This window comes from Daphnia pulicaria, chromosome 6, assembly GCF_021234035.1.
Source record: "Daphnia pulicaria isolate SC F1-1A chromosome 6, SC_F0-13Bv2, whole genome shotgun sequence".
In the NCBI taxonomy this organism is placed as follows: Eukaryota; Metazoa; Arthropoda; class Branchiopoda; order Diplostraca; family Daphniidae; genus Daphnia; species Daphnia pulicaria.
Genome location: NC_060918.1, coordinates 6505919 through 6524365, shown reverse-complemented (window position 1 = coordinate 6524365; position 18447 = coordinate 6505919). Strand labels below are relative to the sequence as shown.

Genomic DNA, 18447 nt, shown 5'->3' with positions numbered 1-18447 from the left:
TTTCTCAGTCGACTCTGTAAGAGAGAATACGGTCGGGTCGTGATTTTGGGGCTCGTGAATCGTATTTTCGATTGACTTTTTTTTTCTTCTTTGCTGTCCACTAAAACAGTGTGATTGTGTATGTGTGAGTGTGCGTGAGGCCATATTTTTTTCGCAGCCGGTCGTGGACAAATTTCGACGTCTGTGTGTTGAGATTTTTCGATTTTTCCTTTGGCTGTATACTTGGGACACGTTATTGCAAGAAATATAACTCCTGTTTAGCAGTTGTGTGTGCCCATCGGTATTTGCAGCTCTGTGAGTATATCAAACGACACATATATATTCTCCCTATCGGGTTTTTATCGTTCGTTCGTCTCAGTGTGAATATGGCGAAACCTTTTCTCTTTCTTCCCATGTTGTGTCCACACCGGCAAGATCCCGAGCAAAGCAGCTGTCTAGAAATAATTCATTCTCGATTCGTGTCCCACAAAACGTGACCTTGTTTTTTTTCTTTCTCTCCAACATGGGCTTTGAAAATGGAAGGGAATTGAATATTTTTTGTTGGCGAAGAAAAATTCACACACAGTTGAGAGAGAGAACCATGCATATTCAATGGCCGAATGGGGGGGTGTATTTTTTGTCTTAAAGATTATAGTACCCCTTGACAATTCGTCATTTTCCACAGCTGGCAATAGTTGAAAACGTTTTTTCTTTTCTTTTTCTCCACGAATTTTCAATTAAAAAAGACTGTATTCGTCATCCACCAAGATATCTTCTGCCTTTCATATTCGTGATGGATGAGATGTGAAAAAGAAATCCTCGAGAAAAAAGATACACGAGACACAGAGGCTGCTATTTTCGTCAATAAAAATGTCGGGTTCCCTCAGCTCCGCGCTTGCGCCTCGTTTCCTTTCCTGTGAAAATTGGGGATTACTAATCAGGTCGTTGCCATTTCTTTCTTTTTAGCCTTCCAACCTCCTCACTATTTTCAAAAAATTCACGCCGTGTGTGTGTGTGTTAACCTCAAAGCCAAAATATCAACCCTACAGCAGCTACAGTGAGATTGTCTGGATTATATGTAGGTCACGCCATCCTTTTTTCGGTTGTTGTTGTGTCGTGCTGCTGCTATTTCTGCTGCTTCTTGAATAAAAGAACCTTTCTCTTCTTTGTACAAGAAAATGAAGCCCACGTTTGCATGAACCAACAACACCTGCTTTGCCATTGAATCAAGTTTTCAGCCGAACTAATGTCCGTGAACGATTCTTCGATCCAAAACACTGAATTAAATCACATTTGGGGGGGGAAAAAAAGGTGTCTCATCCTATCCCTTTATGAGCGTGAGAATGTCCAGTCACGTGGTAGCTGAGAACAATCGACCAACTGAATGCGGCCCTTCCTGTAAGAACGTGATTAAATTCGTCTCTGCTTTAGAGCAGACGCTTCTCGGCTCAATTTGCAAAACATTGGAGAAATATGGAGAATAGAGACTTTATTCCAATCACGACGTTTTTGTTCGAAAACGTTTTGAGAAAATGCCAACCAATTCAGTTTGTCGCTTTTTTCCCGGTCCCACACACTTTAGTGTCTCGACACGATCCATATATCTTTTTTTGTTTTTTAATCTTCGACATACGGTTAATACTTTAGGGCGTAACTTCTTGTCATCTCTCGCTCTTGTCGGTAGGCTTTTTAGTCCATCAGAGATTGCGATTGGGGAGTTAGTCGGGTGGCCATTGCCAGGGCAAGATAACGTGTTATTGTCCTGGTATATTTTTATTTTCCCGTTATCTTTTTTCCCCCCTATAATCTTTTATAATTTTATCATTTCACCTCAAGTAAACCTGCAGACCTGATGTCTATATACAGGAAAAATGACGTCAAATCCACTATAATATTTCTTTATTTCCTCTTGTTTGTGATTTCAGATTTCTACCTACCCACAATGGGGAGTCGGAATAACAACTGATTGATCAATAGAATTTGTGATCGAGTGACACACACACACACACACACCCGGACATTGGTAGGCAGACAACGACGCCCCGATAGACTTTTTTCTGGAAGGGCGAACGGTTCTTTTGTGTGTGTGTCCTCCTGGAGGCATGGAACGCCACACCAGGAAGGTTTACTCGACCACATCCATCGCATCCTATTTCAGGTATCTATTGATTCTTTTGCTTTTTTTTTGATATTTCTCGTGTGTGTGTGTGTATTTCTTGCTCGTTTTTTATGGACGTATGTGTTGCAACAACCAACCCCTAGAAGATATAGAGAGTGACGAAACCCGTTGGTTGTTTGTTGCTCGACGATTGGGTTGGTTGGATCGATTATGTATGTAGTCCTACTATTCGCCGTATGGATGAAGGTACACACATATATTATCCATCGTTGTGCTCGGTACAGAGAAAGAGCGAGAGCAGATTCCCTCGTTGTGGTATTGATTCGGTTGGTGGCACACGCGTCGAATGGGTTGCCGCAATTATTTTCATTAGAGTTAATAATAGTCGCCATTTCTTCTCTGTCATCATCTTCGATTGGATCGGCGGCCCCTCCCCAACTATTGTTTGCTGCTATCCGGATGATTATTTCATTGTATTAGGTTCTATTCTTTATGACCAGGAAGGGAATAATTCGATAGAAACGACGATGACTACCGGTAATGTTCAATAAATGAGTAGCGTAGGGCGTCGGTATTTTGAGATATACCATTTTCTTTTTCCCTCCTCTCTCTCACTTTTTGTTGCGTTCTCTTCTCTCCGGGTCTGTCGGAGGGCATTAGTCCGATTAGTGATTTAACCCCCAACCGCCCATTCCTTTTAGTCCTTCCCTCGTCTATCCACCCACTCCCACACACACACACATCGGAAGCAAAAGAGCCGGAACGTGTTGTTCTGCTTCTCTTTCCACTCTGTTCGCGGCTGGCAGCCTTTTTCTTTTTAACACCCTTTCTCGCTTTAGCTTATTAACTGCACCAGCTCCTGAGAGAGTGTAGTGACTAGTGAGGTAGGAGAAAGAAAACCTAGACTGCGATTCGCTGCAGGGGAGGACCGCCATTGTTGTGTCGAACCTTTTCGGCTCGATGATTAGACCATACATGGAATCTCCATTTTTCACTTGCAAAGTTCTGTGCATCGGGCCGGGGGTAGGTAGGAGTCCTCGAGAGCGAAACTTTCTTTTATTTTGCCTCCTCCTCCTAACCCGTTTCTGATTGATTTGTATACGGTGCGCAGTGGTGGTAGGTAGTCGGCACGTTCTCCAATAACACAAGCTCCTAGTTTCTAGCTACTCTTTAAGGCGCTTCGACAATACACTAGGCAACTTTTTCGGTGTTTCTGATCATTTTTGAGAAAGTGGAGGACAACTAAAAGAGAACGGGGTGGAAGGGAGAGGGTGGGGGGTGGTCTCCCGTTGTCACGCTATATATTCTTTTTGTGCGTGTCAAGAGTGTGTGAGTATCGATCAGATGCCACTCTTGTATTTGTTTATATGATCACGGCCCCCCCCCCCTGTTTTATTCAACCACCCATCGCCCCCACCTCTCATCAGAATTTGTTTTCGGGAGCGGGGTGGTGGTAGGTCTCTTCTTGAGCGCGCCAATCCTTGTTACATCACGATCTCTTCGACCCTTATTGATTAAAATAAAAACGGAAAAAAGAAAAGGAAACAGGGATGAAAACAAGTTGACGTTTTATTTATTTCCCTACCTCCCTTTCCTCTTCACGTTTTTTTTTTTTTTTTTTCGTGAATCGAAAAGCCAGTCGAGCCAACCCCATGACTAAGCGCCGTCGTAGAACCGGCTATTACTTGAAAAACAGGACAGGATTTGGTGGACTTGGATGGGCTTGTTGTTTTTATATCCAGCGGGCCGCAGGGAACCGCGGCCGGTTAAAAGAAGAAGAAAAAATAAGGGACGAAAGAAAAAGATGGAAGCGAATAGCGTGAGCCCCCCCTTCCTCCTCTTCTTCTTCTTCTTTCTCCAAGAAACGGGAGCTCTATTGATCGTGGCTACCCTTCTGGCAATGATGGACCCTGTGTGGCTCCTTGTCTCCACGATTCCTCCAGGAATCTTTGAGAACACGACATTGGCCATTGGCTCGGCCGTTCGCAGTTCTTCTTCTTCTTTGATTTTCCTTGATGATCTTTGATTTCTACGATGATCTTTCACGCCGGCAATGGGAGTGGTAGGAAGGAGGACGGACGGGCGATAGGATCACGCTCACGCCGTCGAACGCAGTTGGGGTAATTGTGTCAGATCTCGCGTGTGTGTGTGGGAATGATTTTCTTCTCCTTCCCACCATCCATCCATCCGTCCATCCATCGCGCCTATTAAAAGAGAACCGGAAGAAGAGATGACATAAAAAGGGAAAAAAGACAGGCCGACGCCCGTGTGTGTGTGTGTGTGTGTGTCTGAGCTTTGATTGAATGTGAACCTCAGAGGGCTTCCAGCATTTTCTATTGTTTTACCCGCCTTGATTGCTCAGCCTGACGGACATGGGCGAAAGACACAAGAAATCTTGAATGCTGTAGTCATTAAGACAACAAAAAAACGGAACAAGAAAAAAGAATAGCGTGCGCACACAAAGATAAAACCAAAATCAGTTTAAGCTTCTCTTTCTCTAAGGAATAGTTGCCGGATTGTGTGTCTGTACTAGAAAGATGTTATCATTTCTTGGAGGGGATCCATGTCGACTTTTGACTATCGATTTTTATCACAACCACGTATTTTTCCCTGCTTTCCCCCCCCCCCCCTCACTTAAGTTTCAGTTTGTCTTGGGCCCTGATCCGGAATTGCGGAATTCTCCAAGTGGAGAAAAACTGGTCGTCTCACCCTCTTGAAATCTCGTTATTAAAATCGGCGTCCTTTTCTTATTCCTTTTTTTTATTTCCCCCTTTTATTCGTGAGCGGATGTTGCACGAAAGCTCTCTTTTTTAATATTTAAATTTGAAAGTAAAATAAAACATGGGAGACAAACAGGAATAAATCTGTCGTCGTCAGCGACGGATATGACATAAAGAAACGAAACAAAAATAACGGGGAAGAATGAAAAAAGAAAGAAAAAAGAAACTAGGAGGTTGTTGGGTGGACGAGAAAGTAGAGGGGGGATGTGAGGATTTTCTAGTGACGAGACAATCGATCCGGCAGCCAAGAAGCCGGAGCAGGCCACTGAGAGCGGAATGTTGACAATCCCAAAACGAGCGAGTATGTGGACTCGTTGTGTCTTACCGAAATACAGAACCGAGGACTTATAACCGTTCCCGCGATCTTACCCTAAGAAATAATAAGTAGTCTAGTTTGACTGCTTTTGCCTTTTTTGTTTTTTAGCATTTTTGTATTTTTGTATTTTTAAAAGGGAATTGAATTTTGGGTTTTTGTGTCAGCCGGATGTTTGTCGTCGACCGGTTCTTTTGCGCGAGTCATAGTCTGAGCTCGCCTCCTTCTTCCTTAAGACTTTCGTGAGGGAAGATTGCATTCGAATTTGGCAAGAAACTGACGAAGGAGTTTCTGTCTTCCTTTTTTCATTTTCCTTTTTTTTATTTTCTTTCGAGATCCAAATGGTGGAGCCAAGTTTCTTTTTGAAATGGCTGTTGGATATCATGGCGAAGGAGGATGATCTGTGTGATGGCCATCGTTGTTTCTCAGGCTGCGATTCTCTGTCCGAGCTTCTCGACGAGCGAACGTGTCAGTTGGATTCTGTGAACATTTGGCGCAATAAAAAAAATAGATGGAGGGGGGAGAGAAGGCGAAGCAAAGAAAGAGAGGAAAGAAATGGGTTGTGCGTTGCCGGTTGCCAGGACTGGTGTCATCCATCACTCTGTCGTCCGGATCTCTCTAGGACTCTAAGCCTAGCAGAGTAGTAGAAAAAAAAATATCTAAAGAAAAACAAGGAAAAGAAGAACTACACTCCCTCCGCCCTTTTAATTTTTTTTTTTTTCCTTTTTTCTTCTGTTGGCAAAACTGCAAACACGGAGAGAGAGAGTCGACGTTGAACTTGGCCGTCCGGGAGAGAAAGGAAGAGGCGAAGAGGAAAGCGAATGATGAACGATCCACTCGCTCCAGCTCCTCTTGCAATAGTCTTATTAACTATCAGAGCGATTGGTTCTTTTCTTTTGCCGGGGTCCTCCTATAAGGTCCTTTGACTCGTGCAGTCGTACTTCATGTCCGATCCGTGTTATTTATTTATTTTTGAATACGACTTCTTTACTTTTTGCCGTTTGGCGTCTTTCATCTAGTTGAATCGACTACCACTAGAGAGCTCTATCTGTATCTTTTTCTTCCCTTTTCAATGTGTCGGAAGAAAGAGAGCCGGACTCCGGAACCTACGAAACGTGAACGCAGCCCAAATCGATTTTCCTTTTTTTCTAGTTTTTGCTATTATTTTTCGATTCAATCAAGTTGAGAATTTCCGTACGTGAATTCTGAATTATCGATTGGATGGGCATGTAATATATATAAGAGTACGGAATCACGAACATGGTGTATAGCAGAGGGGGGAGACCCACCCATGTTCTATTTATAGAGGCTCGTCGTTGGTCTGGGAAAATTCCTATTGTTTTTGGGGGTCTCCCGTTCTCTCTCCCCCCTTTTCTCTCTGCCGGTTGAGCAAGCTGGATCGTTATTCTGGCTGTTCGCGCGACGGATTCTGTCCCTTTCACACACAGCACAAGCCCCCCCCCCCCTCCTCTCTCTCCTTTTCCACCCGGAGCATCGACCGTCCGTCCAGTCAGTTCGTTCTCGAATCGACTGCCTTGGTTCTGCGAATCCACCAATCAGCCTACACGATCCGATCCGTCCGCCCACCAACACACCAACACCCGAGGACTTCACTTTCACGCCCGTCCTGTCGATTTTGGGACCGCTGAGCTTTGAGCGAGGAAGACTTATTGTTCCGCCTACGTAAGCTGCATCTCTCTCCTCTTCTAGACCCCTGCTCTATAAAACCTCCCCATATCTTTTTTTCTTAATTTTCTTTATGACGATGATGATTATTCTTTCCTTTCTTCTTGTCTGGCAACCAGAAATACCGACCGACCCACATACTCGGCTGATGACTTAATTCGGCGTCTTTTCTTTTTTTCTCACCATTTCTGCGACTTTCATTTGTTTTTATAGTGAGAAGGGTGGGGTGGTAGAAGAAAAGCAAAACAATAATATTAATGGACTGGACTAGTGGTGGTAGTACTAGTAAAAAGTGAAGGGTTGCCTTACACGATATGATGGATCTGTCCCAGCACTTAAACCATATGGCGTGGATAAGTCTAAGAGAGAAAGACGGGCGGGGGTCCTTTAGCTCTGTGAGCTGCCGGGCTCTTTTTGATTTGTTGTGCTGTGCAATGTGTTGTCGTCCTCCTGTTTGGTGCGTGAGCTCGTATATGCTCCCCGCTCTGCACGACTCTCTCTCTCTCTCTTTCTCTTCGACATGTCAAATATCCGTCGAGAGATGAAGGCAAGGAACTGAAAGGACCCGAGAACTCATCGCCATTCCTCCCACAACCCCACCCATCGTCTAAACCCCCTCCCCCCTTCTCCCACCTCCGTTTGAGCGAGTGTGGCAAGAGGTTCTTATCGATCCTGAAAAGCGAGTCCGCGCGCCACTCCCGACCTAGTCCTCCTCCTCCTCCTTCTATTCGCTAAGATGGAATAAGATGGATGGACGAAGGAAACGGAACATTTGGGGAGGGATCTTTTTTTTATTATTTTATTTTATTATTGGTTACAAGGGGAAGAGGAAGGATTCTTCTTCCACCCTTTCTTTTTTTAACTCTTTGGAGGAAATGACATTGGAATGCATTTTTTGGGTGGTGGGGAGCGATTTGAGGTCGGTGAGGTTGCGTCTTTTTTTTCTTTTTCATTTGACGACATCGTTTCCATACGTCGGCGTGGATCGATATGCAGTTTGTTTTTGATCACCTGTCGCAAATGGGAGTCTGCAAACTAAAATAACAGAGAGTAGAGTAGTCGTACCAGCAAGCGTGCACACACCTGTCTATACACAGATGGACCGCACTGACCTGACAATGGTGATGATGACGAGAGTTGTTCCCGGAGAATAATGGATGATTGTGCAAGTTTTGTGCGAGGCCTTTTTGTTGTGTTTTGGGTCTCTCTGTGGGGGTATTATGCCGGGCCGTATCCGGGTAACTCTTGTCTCTCTCTCTCCCTCTCAAATCCTATTCCATTCTTTAGTTTAGACATTCGACTCGGCTATTAATTGCGGCGATTTGGAAGGAAAAAGAAAAAAGGGAAGGTCTCCTCGGTTGGCAGCCATCTTGTGGCCGGGAACGGGACAGGATTGAATCGTGTCCCGTCCCGATGTCCTGGCCCCCCCCCCTCCCCTCCTCCTCCTCTCCTCTCTATTGTCGTGAATGAAACATGAAGAAAATGGTTGCCAACAACAAAAGGGCAAGATGAAATGAGAACAAACAAACAACAAGCGAGAGAGAGAGCTAGGGAAAATGAAGCGCAAGCAAGCAAGAAATGAAAATCCCCCCCACCAAAAGAAGAAGACGGGAAGAGTAATAGAGGAGGAACGATGGAATCGCCCAAACGCAAACAACAAAATCTAAAAAATAAAATAAAAATAGAGGTAGAGGAAGGACAACATGGAAAAGCATAGCGACATGGACTGGACGATTAGCATTTATATTGATCCCGGGAGAGAGATGCCTCTTGTCTCTCTCTCTCTGCTATCTATAGTTTCCCTCTCTTTTGCTCTCTCTCTTTATGTGTGCATGTCTCTGGGTTCTTATGTGTTTGTGCGCGCGTCCTGCCGGACATTGTAGTGGGACCAAGCGGAAACTGGCAAAGGTCGAGCCCGGCTCTCATGAGTCTACCATCTGTCCTCGTTACGCATGCATGAAAACGGACGGGGCCGGCCCAGAGTTTTCGGACGTTCCATACACCAAACTGGGCAAAAGCAGCGGGTCCGTAGAGAGAGAGTGTCTCTCTAAAGCTGGTCGGAAATTGTAGACTAGAAATTTGCTCATCAACATTCTGCCAACTGGGAAAGAACAACAACAACAACATCAATGCAAAAGGGGGAGGAAGATTGGATTGGATTGGATTGGGAGATCAACCTCAAACGGCATTCCATTTTGGTAGACCGAGGCAAGAGGGTTGTTTTTAGAGCCGAGTGTGGAATAGAAGGGGAGGTGTATCGTATCGAAATTTTTCATTACGAAAGGGCGGAATGCCGGCCGATTCCCGGTGGGAAATAGGCCTAGCAATACAAGAATCAAGATTGGACTTGGACTAATGGACTTTCCGATGCTGTGAGAAAGAGAATGGCGGAGAGATAGGAGCCGAGTGAGTGAAGGAGGGTGTATCTACTTAATACTACACATGTATAAAGTATGGACTAGAGACGATGAGAGAAAGCAAATACAAAAGAGCTGAGCCAAAGAAGAAGAAAGAAAAAAAGTCGCCAACGTCACTGGGCAGTTCAGTTGACACCTAGCGCAGACTGGCGGTCGGCAGCGGCGGCTCTATCGATCCGTCCGGATGAAAAATGTTGGAACTTTTTTTCCCTTTTTCTTTTTTGTAATTCTTTCTTTTTTTTTTATTTTTCCCTTCTCGTTTCTTTTTGTGTTTGTCTTCCTTTTTTTGTTTCTCTTTTAGGTCCGTCTTTTTATATATATTCTGAGTGCGCGCACAGCTCTCTTTGATACAGAGGCGTATGCCGCGAGTCGAGCGTAACAGCAGCAGCAGCACAGAGGACGAGAGGTAGAAGTCCCTTTTACCCTATAGGCCACCGTACAGGGCACGCTGTAGTATACACACGCACACACAGAGGGACTGGTGTAGTTTGGTGACTTGTCGGCAGTGCAAGTATACTCTTTGTAAGAAGAAGAAGCGGAAAAAGGAACGAAACGAGGGAGTGTGTGTGTGTGTAGCTAGCTAGCTAGCTGGACTAGGCGAGAGCGTGAGAGCGAGAGCTATAGCCATCGGAAAGTGGGGGAGCAGGAGGAGTAGGTGAAAGAGTAGGAGCCGGAGAAGACGTCGAGCACCGCTCCGCTAGTGCACGGTCGAGCGTTGCCCACTACCGGTGTGTCCCGGCAGCGGCTCGTGCTGTGGTGCGTGTGTGTCGGTGTGTGTGTTTACGCTTGTGGGACCCCCCTTCTTTCCTCCCCTCTCCTTATTACCCTGCCCTCTACAACCCCTATGTACTCGTCCGAGAAGAAGAAGAAGAAAAACAAGACGGGAAAGTCAAAGAAATCTAAAAGTTTTGTTGTGGCTTTTTTGAGTGTGTGAGTGCGTGTGTGCCGTGCTGTTCAGTCGGTCCCCCCGCTGATTACACGCCGCCTCGGGTTTTTAAATACAAACCCCATCGCGTCATTTTTCAAAGCGACAATTAGATAACCGAATCGAAAGAGAAAAACACAAAAACAAATTTGCCGAAACTTTTTCAACGGCGAGCGCGCACTTTCAGCGTGTTGCGTGTTTGCGTGAGTGTACATGTGCGAGTGTCCATCTTAACGGTGCGCTCCGAAATAGGATTGCCGACGAGAAAGAGAAAACCGATTTAAAAAAAACAAAAATCAAGAGAGAAGAAAATTCGACGTTTCTCTTCTTCCCCATTTTGATCTGTAATTATTGGCTGTCTCTTTCTATTCTTTCCGTTTCTTTAAACGTCCGTTTTTACTTTTTTATCGGAGAGAGCTGGGGATTGGAGAACTTTATTTGCTTCTTCTTCAGCCATTTTGTCTCCACCCTTTTTTCTTTTTCCTCTTGTTAACTTTGATGATGTCACGTGCCGGCTGACGATTGGACCGACGCGCTTGCGCCGCCGTTAGAACTGTCCCCTCGAGACGCAAGCGCGCACTCTTTCATTTCCCTCCCGGATCTTTTATCTTTATCCTCCTCCTTTTCATTATTGCTGTAATCCTCCCCAATTTATTTCTTTTCCTCCAAACAAGAATTCGCAACGACTTTGCTCTCCTTTCTATATTTGATTTTTCCCTTTTGTGTTTTCCTGTTTTTTTTTTCTTTTTTAATATTTCCAATTCAAATTTTTCGACTGGCGCAAAGGGAGAAAAACAAAAAGTAAACCGGAAGTGAAAAGTTCACGGAATAGTTTTTAAACAACCAACTTGGTTTCGCTTTGTCTATGCCGCCGTCGTTTGGCAGCAAATTTTTCCTTTTTTTTTTAGAGAGAGCAGTTCACGTTTTTCGTTTTGCCTGAGATCCTACCCGACTCGCTGTCGGCTCCTGTTCAAAAGACAGACTTGCCCTCCCGCTACACCAATGCGACTTACCACACGAATCCCGCCGTCCAGTATTTTTAGCCTGTTCAGCTCCTCTTTGGCTGCTTGGCATTTTTTTTTCCTCCTCTTTTTTTTTTTGCCGATGAATAAAAAAGAGGAAAAAAAAAGTTCCATGCATTGACTATGAAAACCCGAAAATAGCGAAAAGCCTTTCTCCGTATGCGACTTCACGGCGCATATATGTGCTTTTTGTGTGTGTGTGTGTATATTTTCCAGCGCATGTTAAACAATTGGAGCCGGAGCCGAAATGGATGCTATAGTGTTCTTGTTATCTTTGTCATAACAGTTGGGGGAGACTGGTTTGTGTGTCGGCAATAGAATAAAGGGCACACACACACACATGCACAAGCTTCTCTTCCTTTCCAGGCTGCCTTCCTTCCTTTTTTCGCCAAACAAATTGAAGTTTCTGTGCACCGCTCGCCGCTATTGCTCCTCTCTTGCTGGCGTTTGACGATAGCAGCAGAGGCGCAAGATAGCAACAGCAGACGCACACACACTAGGTTATGTCGGAGCTAGGAGAGAGGATAGATGACAAGACGGAAAATGGAAGTGAGGCACAAGGAGGAGCAACTCTTTGCCACGGCTGAGACTTTGAGCACTACAACAAGTAGTAGTAGTAGTAGAGTCCTACTAACTAGTTCCTTTACCTACTTACAATAGTTCTAAGCCAGCCAGCCGAGTGGGGGTGTCTGTATATGTGTGTGTATTTGGCCCAATTGTTTAGATGAGTTAGCCGAGGCGATCCTTTTTGGAAAAACTTTCAGGGATCGGGCAAAGCAGCACAAGTTGTTGTGTTATGTGTCCTTTATCGGACACGGTCCTTTTCCACTGTAAATGGAGGCCGCGCCTGGGATTTTGTTTGTGTATTTTAGCACGTGCCTCTTTTTCTCTCTCTCTCTCTCGACCTAGTAGTATAGTAGTCCCACGCAAACATACACACTTGTACCCATCACCCAACTGTGTGTAGTGTGTGTGTGTGCTGCTGCTGCAAGTAGTTCGTGTATATTTACACAAGGTGAATTGTACAGCAGGAGCTTCTGTTCAGAGTAGAACGAATGCTCCAACTTGCGTTTAGGAATGTCCTCGCTCTCCATTCGCCTCTCGTGTTGTTGATGAGATCCGGATCTAATACCCAGCTGGGCTGGTACGGACGGTGGAGGAGGGGGGGGGGTTTACTTTTGGATTTTTCCACAGTCGGACAGCCTCTCCTATTGCGCCCGTTGTCTCGGGGTTGTCTCTAAGCGCCTTTCTATTTCTCTCTCTTTCTCTCAGTTTCTGTTTAGTTGTTAGTTTGCTGTTTGTTTTTCAAATTGACATACGCCCCTGTGTGCGCTCTCTCGTCGAAATCCATCCGGATTCGAAATAGAGACTGTAATGGTGGCGGTGGTAGTGATGGTGCAACTTGCACGCAGCTCCTGGGCGCCTTGTTCTATTGTTAGATCGGAAGTTAAGACCCTCGTTCGCCAATAACGTACCTCCTCCTCTCTTTTTTTCCGTTTTGGTTCCTCACACTTTCGCCTCGTTTCGGTGTGTGTATGTGTGTGTATGCACCTACAAGACAAGTGGGGCACCCCACTGTGGAGAAGACAGCAGCTGCTGTTTGGTGCTCTCGGGACCTGGCTAATGAAATTATTTCACTTTCTTTTTTCTTCTTTTCCCGTTGCGTGGGAAAATAGCGTAGCCAAGTTATTTTCGAAAAGACAACAAAACTTTTTTTTTATTTTTTCTTAAAAAGACTGGACTCGATTGATGTGCGGAGCTGTTGCGCTTTTATGCTGCAATCGGTGCACTCGTCCTGGATGCCTAGTTAACGTAAACACAACCTGTCTTTACACTTCCTTCTAGCTCTTTTTTTTTTTTGTTTCTAGTCGCCGATGATTTTTTATCGCCGGAATGTTCCAGTCATCTTTTTATTTTTAAGGATCGCTTCCAACCTTGCCGTTTCCCTCGCAATGGCTTTCTGACGCGCCTGTCACGACGCCATGTTTCCTTGTCTGTCGACTTGACATGCAGAACGTGGGTGAGCCGGGTGTCCCATTCCTCCCCAGGCATTTATTTTTCTTTTTTTTTTTCTTCTTTCCACAGTCGTGAAAGCTCAAAAAACCCTACAGTCAAAGATATTCCGCCCCGCCAGGTGTCTTTTATGAGTACTAAAAACAAAAAAGGAAAAAAAAAAAAAGTGGGAATATGTAGATATACAGCTGGACAGAAAAAAAAAGTAGGACCCCTGTCGCTGTCGTCATCGACAGCAGCACGCTGACGTCACGGGATTAGACGCCTGTTCGAAGGGGGGCGTCTGTTCGAGTCCGTTCGGCTCTAGCCAACGAGAGGTGTTTGGTCCCAAGGAGGCCATATAGGGTCGAGTTATGTCAAGAGAGAGAGAGAGAGGGGAAAAAAGGGGAAGCTTGTACGTTATTGATTCGCCTTGTCCGGCTAGGAGGAAAAGTGGAGTCTTTTTCTCGTTGAATGGCTCAAATAGAATCAAAAATAGAGAAAAATGACGAGTAGGAAAAGCCCCAAAAAACGGACGTCTAGCTGATGGACGATTGTGTTTCTTGCTAAAAGTAAGTCGAGGAGGTTTGAATGGTTCCTTCCAGTTCTGTGCGACCTTCTTTCGGACTTGCCTATTGACCATTGAAAAGAGCTAATAGAAAAGTAATCCGGATTTCTTTCTTCCTCTTGGGGCAAGTCTTGTCTTTTCAAGTGGTGTATCCAGTCTGTTGCCATGGAAACTGCAATGCCGACTCGATTGACCGGTTGAACTCTCCGGCCTACACCCCAAGAGGGGGGGGGGGGCCTCTTCCGCACTATATGACGAGAGGCAGAAGAAAGCAAATGCAGCAGCAGGTCTTTGATTAAAACTAATTGAATCTTTACCGGGATCGGCACCGACCTGATCCATCCGGTCTGACGACGAACAGATATTTATTATCATTTTCCAAAGAAGAGAGCCCGGGAGAAGCTCTACACAAAATAAAAGCTGTAGAGTCAAAAAAATGAAAAAAAAAAGGGGAGTTTGTGTCTGCCCGTCTGCTGTTGTGTGTAGCTAGGAAGAAGAACTTGGAGGGCTTGGAGCCGATTTGATTCTCCATCCAACTATCGCCAATGATTTGGGTCTTAAACACATACACACACACCCATAATACAGTATCGATTCGATGACGGGCACCACATCTAGTCGATGTTGTGTGTGTTTCTACCCGCTGCGCGCGCGCGCGCCGTTTCGATCCTGGCTCTTTTTCCCTCACCGACATCAAGGAGGAAATGGCTTCTTAGGAGGGGGCGGGCAGAAAGTAGGGGGCTAGAGGATTTCACAAGATGGAAACAAGGATCGCCAAAAAAAGCGAGTTAGACAAGAGAGAGAAAGATATACACACACACCAAGTCCTCCGTAGTCATTGTGTGTGTGTTTGGGGTGCGACATATTCTTGGCTGTTTTTGTTCCTAGACGTTAGGAGAGAGTAAAAGGGAGAAGGCAGAGACTCAAGCTCTTGACAGTTTGATCGAGTTCCTCCTTTTTTGTTTATTCGTTCCGTCATTTGCTTTACCCCCCCGTCCCTCGATCCTTGATATAAACACACACACACACAAGACTTTTCGGGTGGAGTCGGGCAGATGCCAAAGTCGTGACGCTCGTCGCTCCTTATCCATTATGATGCTTGTGGCTCACTCTCTCGACGGCCACGTCGAAGGAACGACGATTTATTTTCTTATTTTGCCTTTTTTCTTCTTTCCTTTTTCTTTTTTTTTTTTTTTGGGGGGGGGGGGGTTTCTCGGTCGAAGATGTTGGCTCTCCTCTACTCTCTTTCTCAAGGGCAAGCATTGAAGCTCTCTGGAGCTCCTCTTTATCGATTGAAGAGCGCTGGAGCTACTGCTGCTAGTACAGTAGTGGTGGGAGGTTTCGTGACACGATCTCTCTCTCTCTCTCCGTTCGTGCTCCCATGTATGCTTCACGTCCAAAATGGCTGCCGGGCGTTTTGCCTCTTCAACCAAACCCCCCCACCACCACCATCTTCTTCTTCTTCTCCTCGATTCTTGGCTCTTCAATATTACACACAGTTGCTAGGCTCTGTCTCTCTCTCGCCCCTTTAACTTTTCTCTTCCTGAATCATTTGTTACAAAGCCTCCATCCCGCCCGTCCAAAGTGGCGGTGCTCTGTCTGGGGAAGAAAAGAGTATCGATACATCGTCCGTCGGATCGGAACAAGATACTTTTTTTTTTGGCTAGCAATTTTCTTGATTTAGGGATGAAGTATAAGACGCAGGAAAGAAAAAAAAAAGAGTCTGAAATAAAACAAAAGCGGAAAAATGAAGAAAAAGAAGAGTGTAGTTTGGAAGAGTGGGGAGGAGCGCTGTGTGATGGATGATCGCGAGCTTCTTCTTATTTTATTTTTCTTTTTTCTTCCTCCTTTTCTGGTCGAGTTGTTCGCGCCGACTCGACTATCTCTTCGTCATCGATTACCATGTCTCTTTTAACTCTGCACAGCAAAGTTGGGCGTGTGTGTGTCCTCGTAGCTCCTTTTGCTCCTGGTTCCTTCCGTCCTCTGCGAAATCTTATCTCAAGAATAAAAAGTAGTCGAAGAACTTGTTATGATTATTTCTCTCTTTTCCATCTCCTTGAGCCAAGGAGGCCGCAGGGAGGCGGTTGGGTAGGAGGAGGAGGCCAACCCCGAAAACCCAAAGTTGTATAAATACATTCACAATTTACTGCTGCTATGGCTCCTAGTTTCCTGCGGGCGCATCCTGAAGCTTATTCGGAGAGAATGCTAAGGAAGGAAAGAGTCATCATTTCCTCTGCCTACCCACAGCCCCAACGTCGTCGTCGGCACCGGCTAAAGAGAGAGAGAAAGAAGACTCTGTCTCTGTGCAACTCGAAAAGAAGAAGAAGAAAAAAAAAAAGGAAAGAGCCGGTGGATGGCTGCTTTCATTGAGGGGGGAGGGTTTTTTCTTTTGAGTTTTGGTTAGGTTCCAGATCGGCCGCAAGGGGTAACCAATAGAGGTTAGGATTTTTTTATTTGATTTCTCCTGAAAAGCCAAATAGGTTTGCTGCCGAGTGAAGAGATGATGGGGTTCATGGTTTTGAGATGGCGCATTTTATACTCGTGGTTGTACCTCGCACGGTCGTTTTCTCGTGGGTCGTCGTAGTAGTCAAAGTACTGCCACTAATACAAGAAAGCGAGACAAAAGCGACGAGTTTTCAATAGGAGGCGAGGCTCCTCCGTGCTAGGAGGAGGAGGAGGAGGCAGCTGGCCAACAACCGTCCCTTTTCTAACCTTTTCATCTCTCCTTTGACGAAGAAGACGTTCCCTTTTCAATTTGAAAGAGGATTTCCTCTTTTTCTCGCGTTTCTTTTTCCCTCGCTCGCTCGCTCGCTCGCTCGATTCTTCTTTTTCTGTATTTTATTTCTTTGGCTTTGGCAGATGCGATTGTCTTCATTTGTCATCGATCCCCTTCATGTCCCTCCCCCGTATCTTGTCAAGCAGAAGAGGAAAGGGAACAACTCCCCACTTTGGCTCTTTCGTCTCGTAGCCAAAAAGAAAAAAGAAATGAGCCAACTCTCTAGCTCTCTCTGCGTTCGGTCGTGAGCGTCGGAGGTGATACGCGATTGTGACAAGATAACACTGCAGATATTCACCGAACAACTTAGTATTCCCTCCCTACTACTCTACTACTTCTTGGCCATCCTTCCGCGACTTGTGCTGGAAGAAAGAAGAAAAAAAATTGTGACTCGTAGCCTCCTCGTTTGATTTAATGTCTGTCATGCTGCTCCTACGGGTCATTTCCAGTTAGATAGGGCGTTGCCGGCAGCTCTCCTTTCTCGTTATCGCTGCTCCGACGGGCGGGCCGACGGACGGGCGGGAGAAAGGAAGGAAATAAGAGGGGGAAAAAGAGAAATGGTGTAATGTTCCAAAACTTTGGGTTAGAGAGAGATTTTCCGTTTTCTCTCGCAAAAGTAACGAGCACTTTAAGTCACTTTGAAGACGAATTTCATCGTCTACCAATTGGACGGCTGTTGTTGCATGTCGACGACATCGTCTTCGTCGTTTGTGGGCGTGATGTGTACAAATCTTTTTTTATTTTTTGTTTCTCTTTCCTTGATCGAATTAAATCCCTTTTTCTCTGTTTGTCTCTAGTAGTACCTTCATTCCCATCTCCTCCGGGTCTTGTTGCCGAAGATGTAGAAAAGAAATGGTGGGAAGGGCTGAAGAGAAGAGAGAGAGAGAGGGGGGGAATGGATTTCGGTTACAAAATCAATTGGTCGTTTCATCCGCATCTTAATACTCCCCGCCCTCCACGAAAGAAGGGAAGGAAGGAAGAAGAAAAAAAAAATCCTGATTTCCTGGCATCGTCTTTGTATTGTGCCGCCTCCTCGTCCCTCTTTCGCGGGGCGCGCTCTATCTCGTTTTGGCAACGACTCGCGAGTTGCGCCGAGCCAACTCGTAGGCTATAGCCGACTAGTCTATACCCGACCAAGCAAAGCCAAACCAACCAACCAATCGCTTCTGACGTCATTTGGACCACACACACACACACATTTCCCGGCAAAAGCCTCGCCTCTGTTACACATGAGAGGGTGCACTGTACATAGACTGCTGTACTACTTTTGTTGTTGTTCGTGCGTGCGTCTGTGTGTGTGTCTGTGTCATGGATTTATCCGAAATGAAATGAGGGTATGGAGCAACCAACCAACCAACCGACCCAGCTGGGGGCGGTTAGCTTAGCTACTCCTAGCCACGTACTATTTACTAGACAGTATAGCGCTATCATTACTGTTATTACGACGACTGTACAAGCATGTCTCTAAATCGTTAAGACTTTTAATGTCGAGGGGAAAAGGAAAAGGGAAAAAGCGGGGAACGAGTCTACACACTTTCGTTGATGCGCTCGTCTGATGCAAATGACCGGATTTGACGTCATTGAGTTTCTCCCCATTTTTTAAAAAAATGTCGAGTTCAGTGTGTTTGTTATGATGACTTCGATATTGCAACAATGTATTGCCCGTCGGCTACTTGACAGCTTCCCATCCTCCTATTGAGATAACCCTTTGTCTGATCGACAGACTGTAGTTAAACGACTGAGGCCCAGTAAACACCCGTTACTTAGGCCCCTCCATACCATCATTCATCGTGTGTTTACATTTGTCATCAAGTTATTAACATTTATCCGTCCCTTCATATAAAGTGTGTGTGTTCCCCGAAATCTTATT

General features: G+C 45.4%; 1 protein-coding gene across 11 annotated transcripts in view; it reads left to right on the top strand.

The window, feature by feature from the left end:
- Positions 1-24: 24 nt before the first annotated feature.
- Positions 25-18447, top strand: part of LOC124344354 (plasma membrane calcium-transporting ATPase 2-like) — a 44715-nt gene continuing 26292 nt past the window's right edge. For 8 of the 11 annotated variants that reach the window (XM_046797881.1, XM_046797876.1, XM_046797877.1 and 5 more), the window contains exons 1-2: positions 25-294; positions 1905-2137. The gene's annotated coding sequence lies outside the window, so the exon portion shown is untranslated. Of the gene's footprint in view, positions 295-1725; positions 1745-1904; positions 2138-9880; positions 10564-18063; positions 18422-18447 lie in introns of those variants that run through there. The other 3 variants (XM_046797872.1, XM_046797873.1, XM_046797874.1) reach the window with 3 other exon arrangements.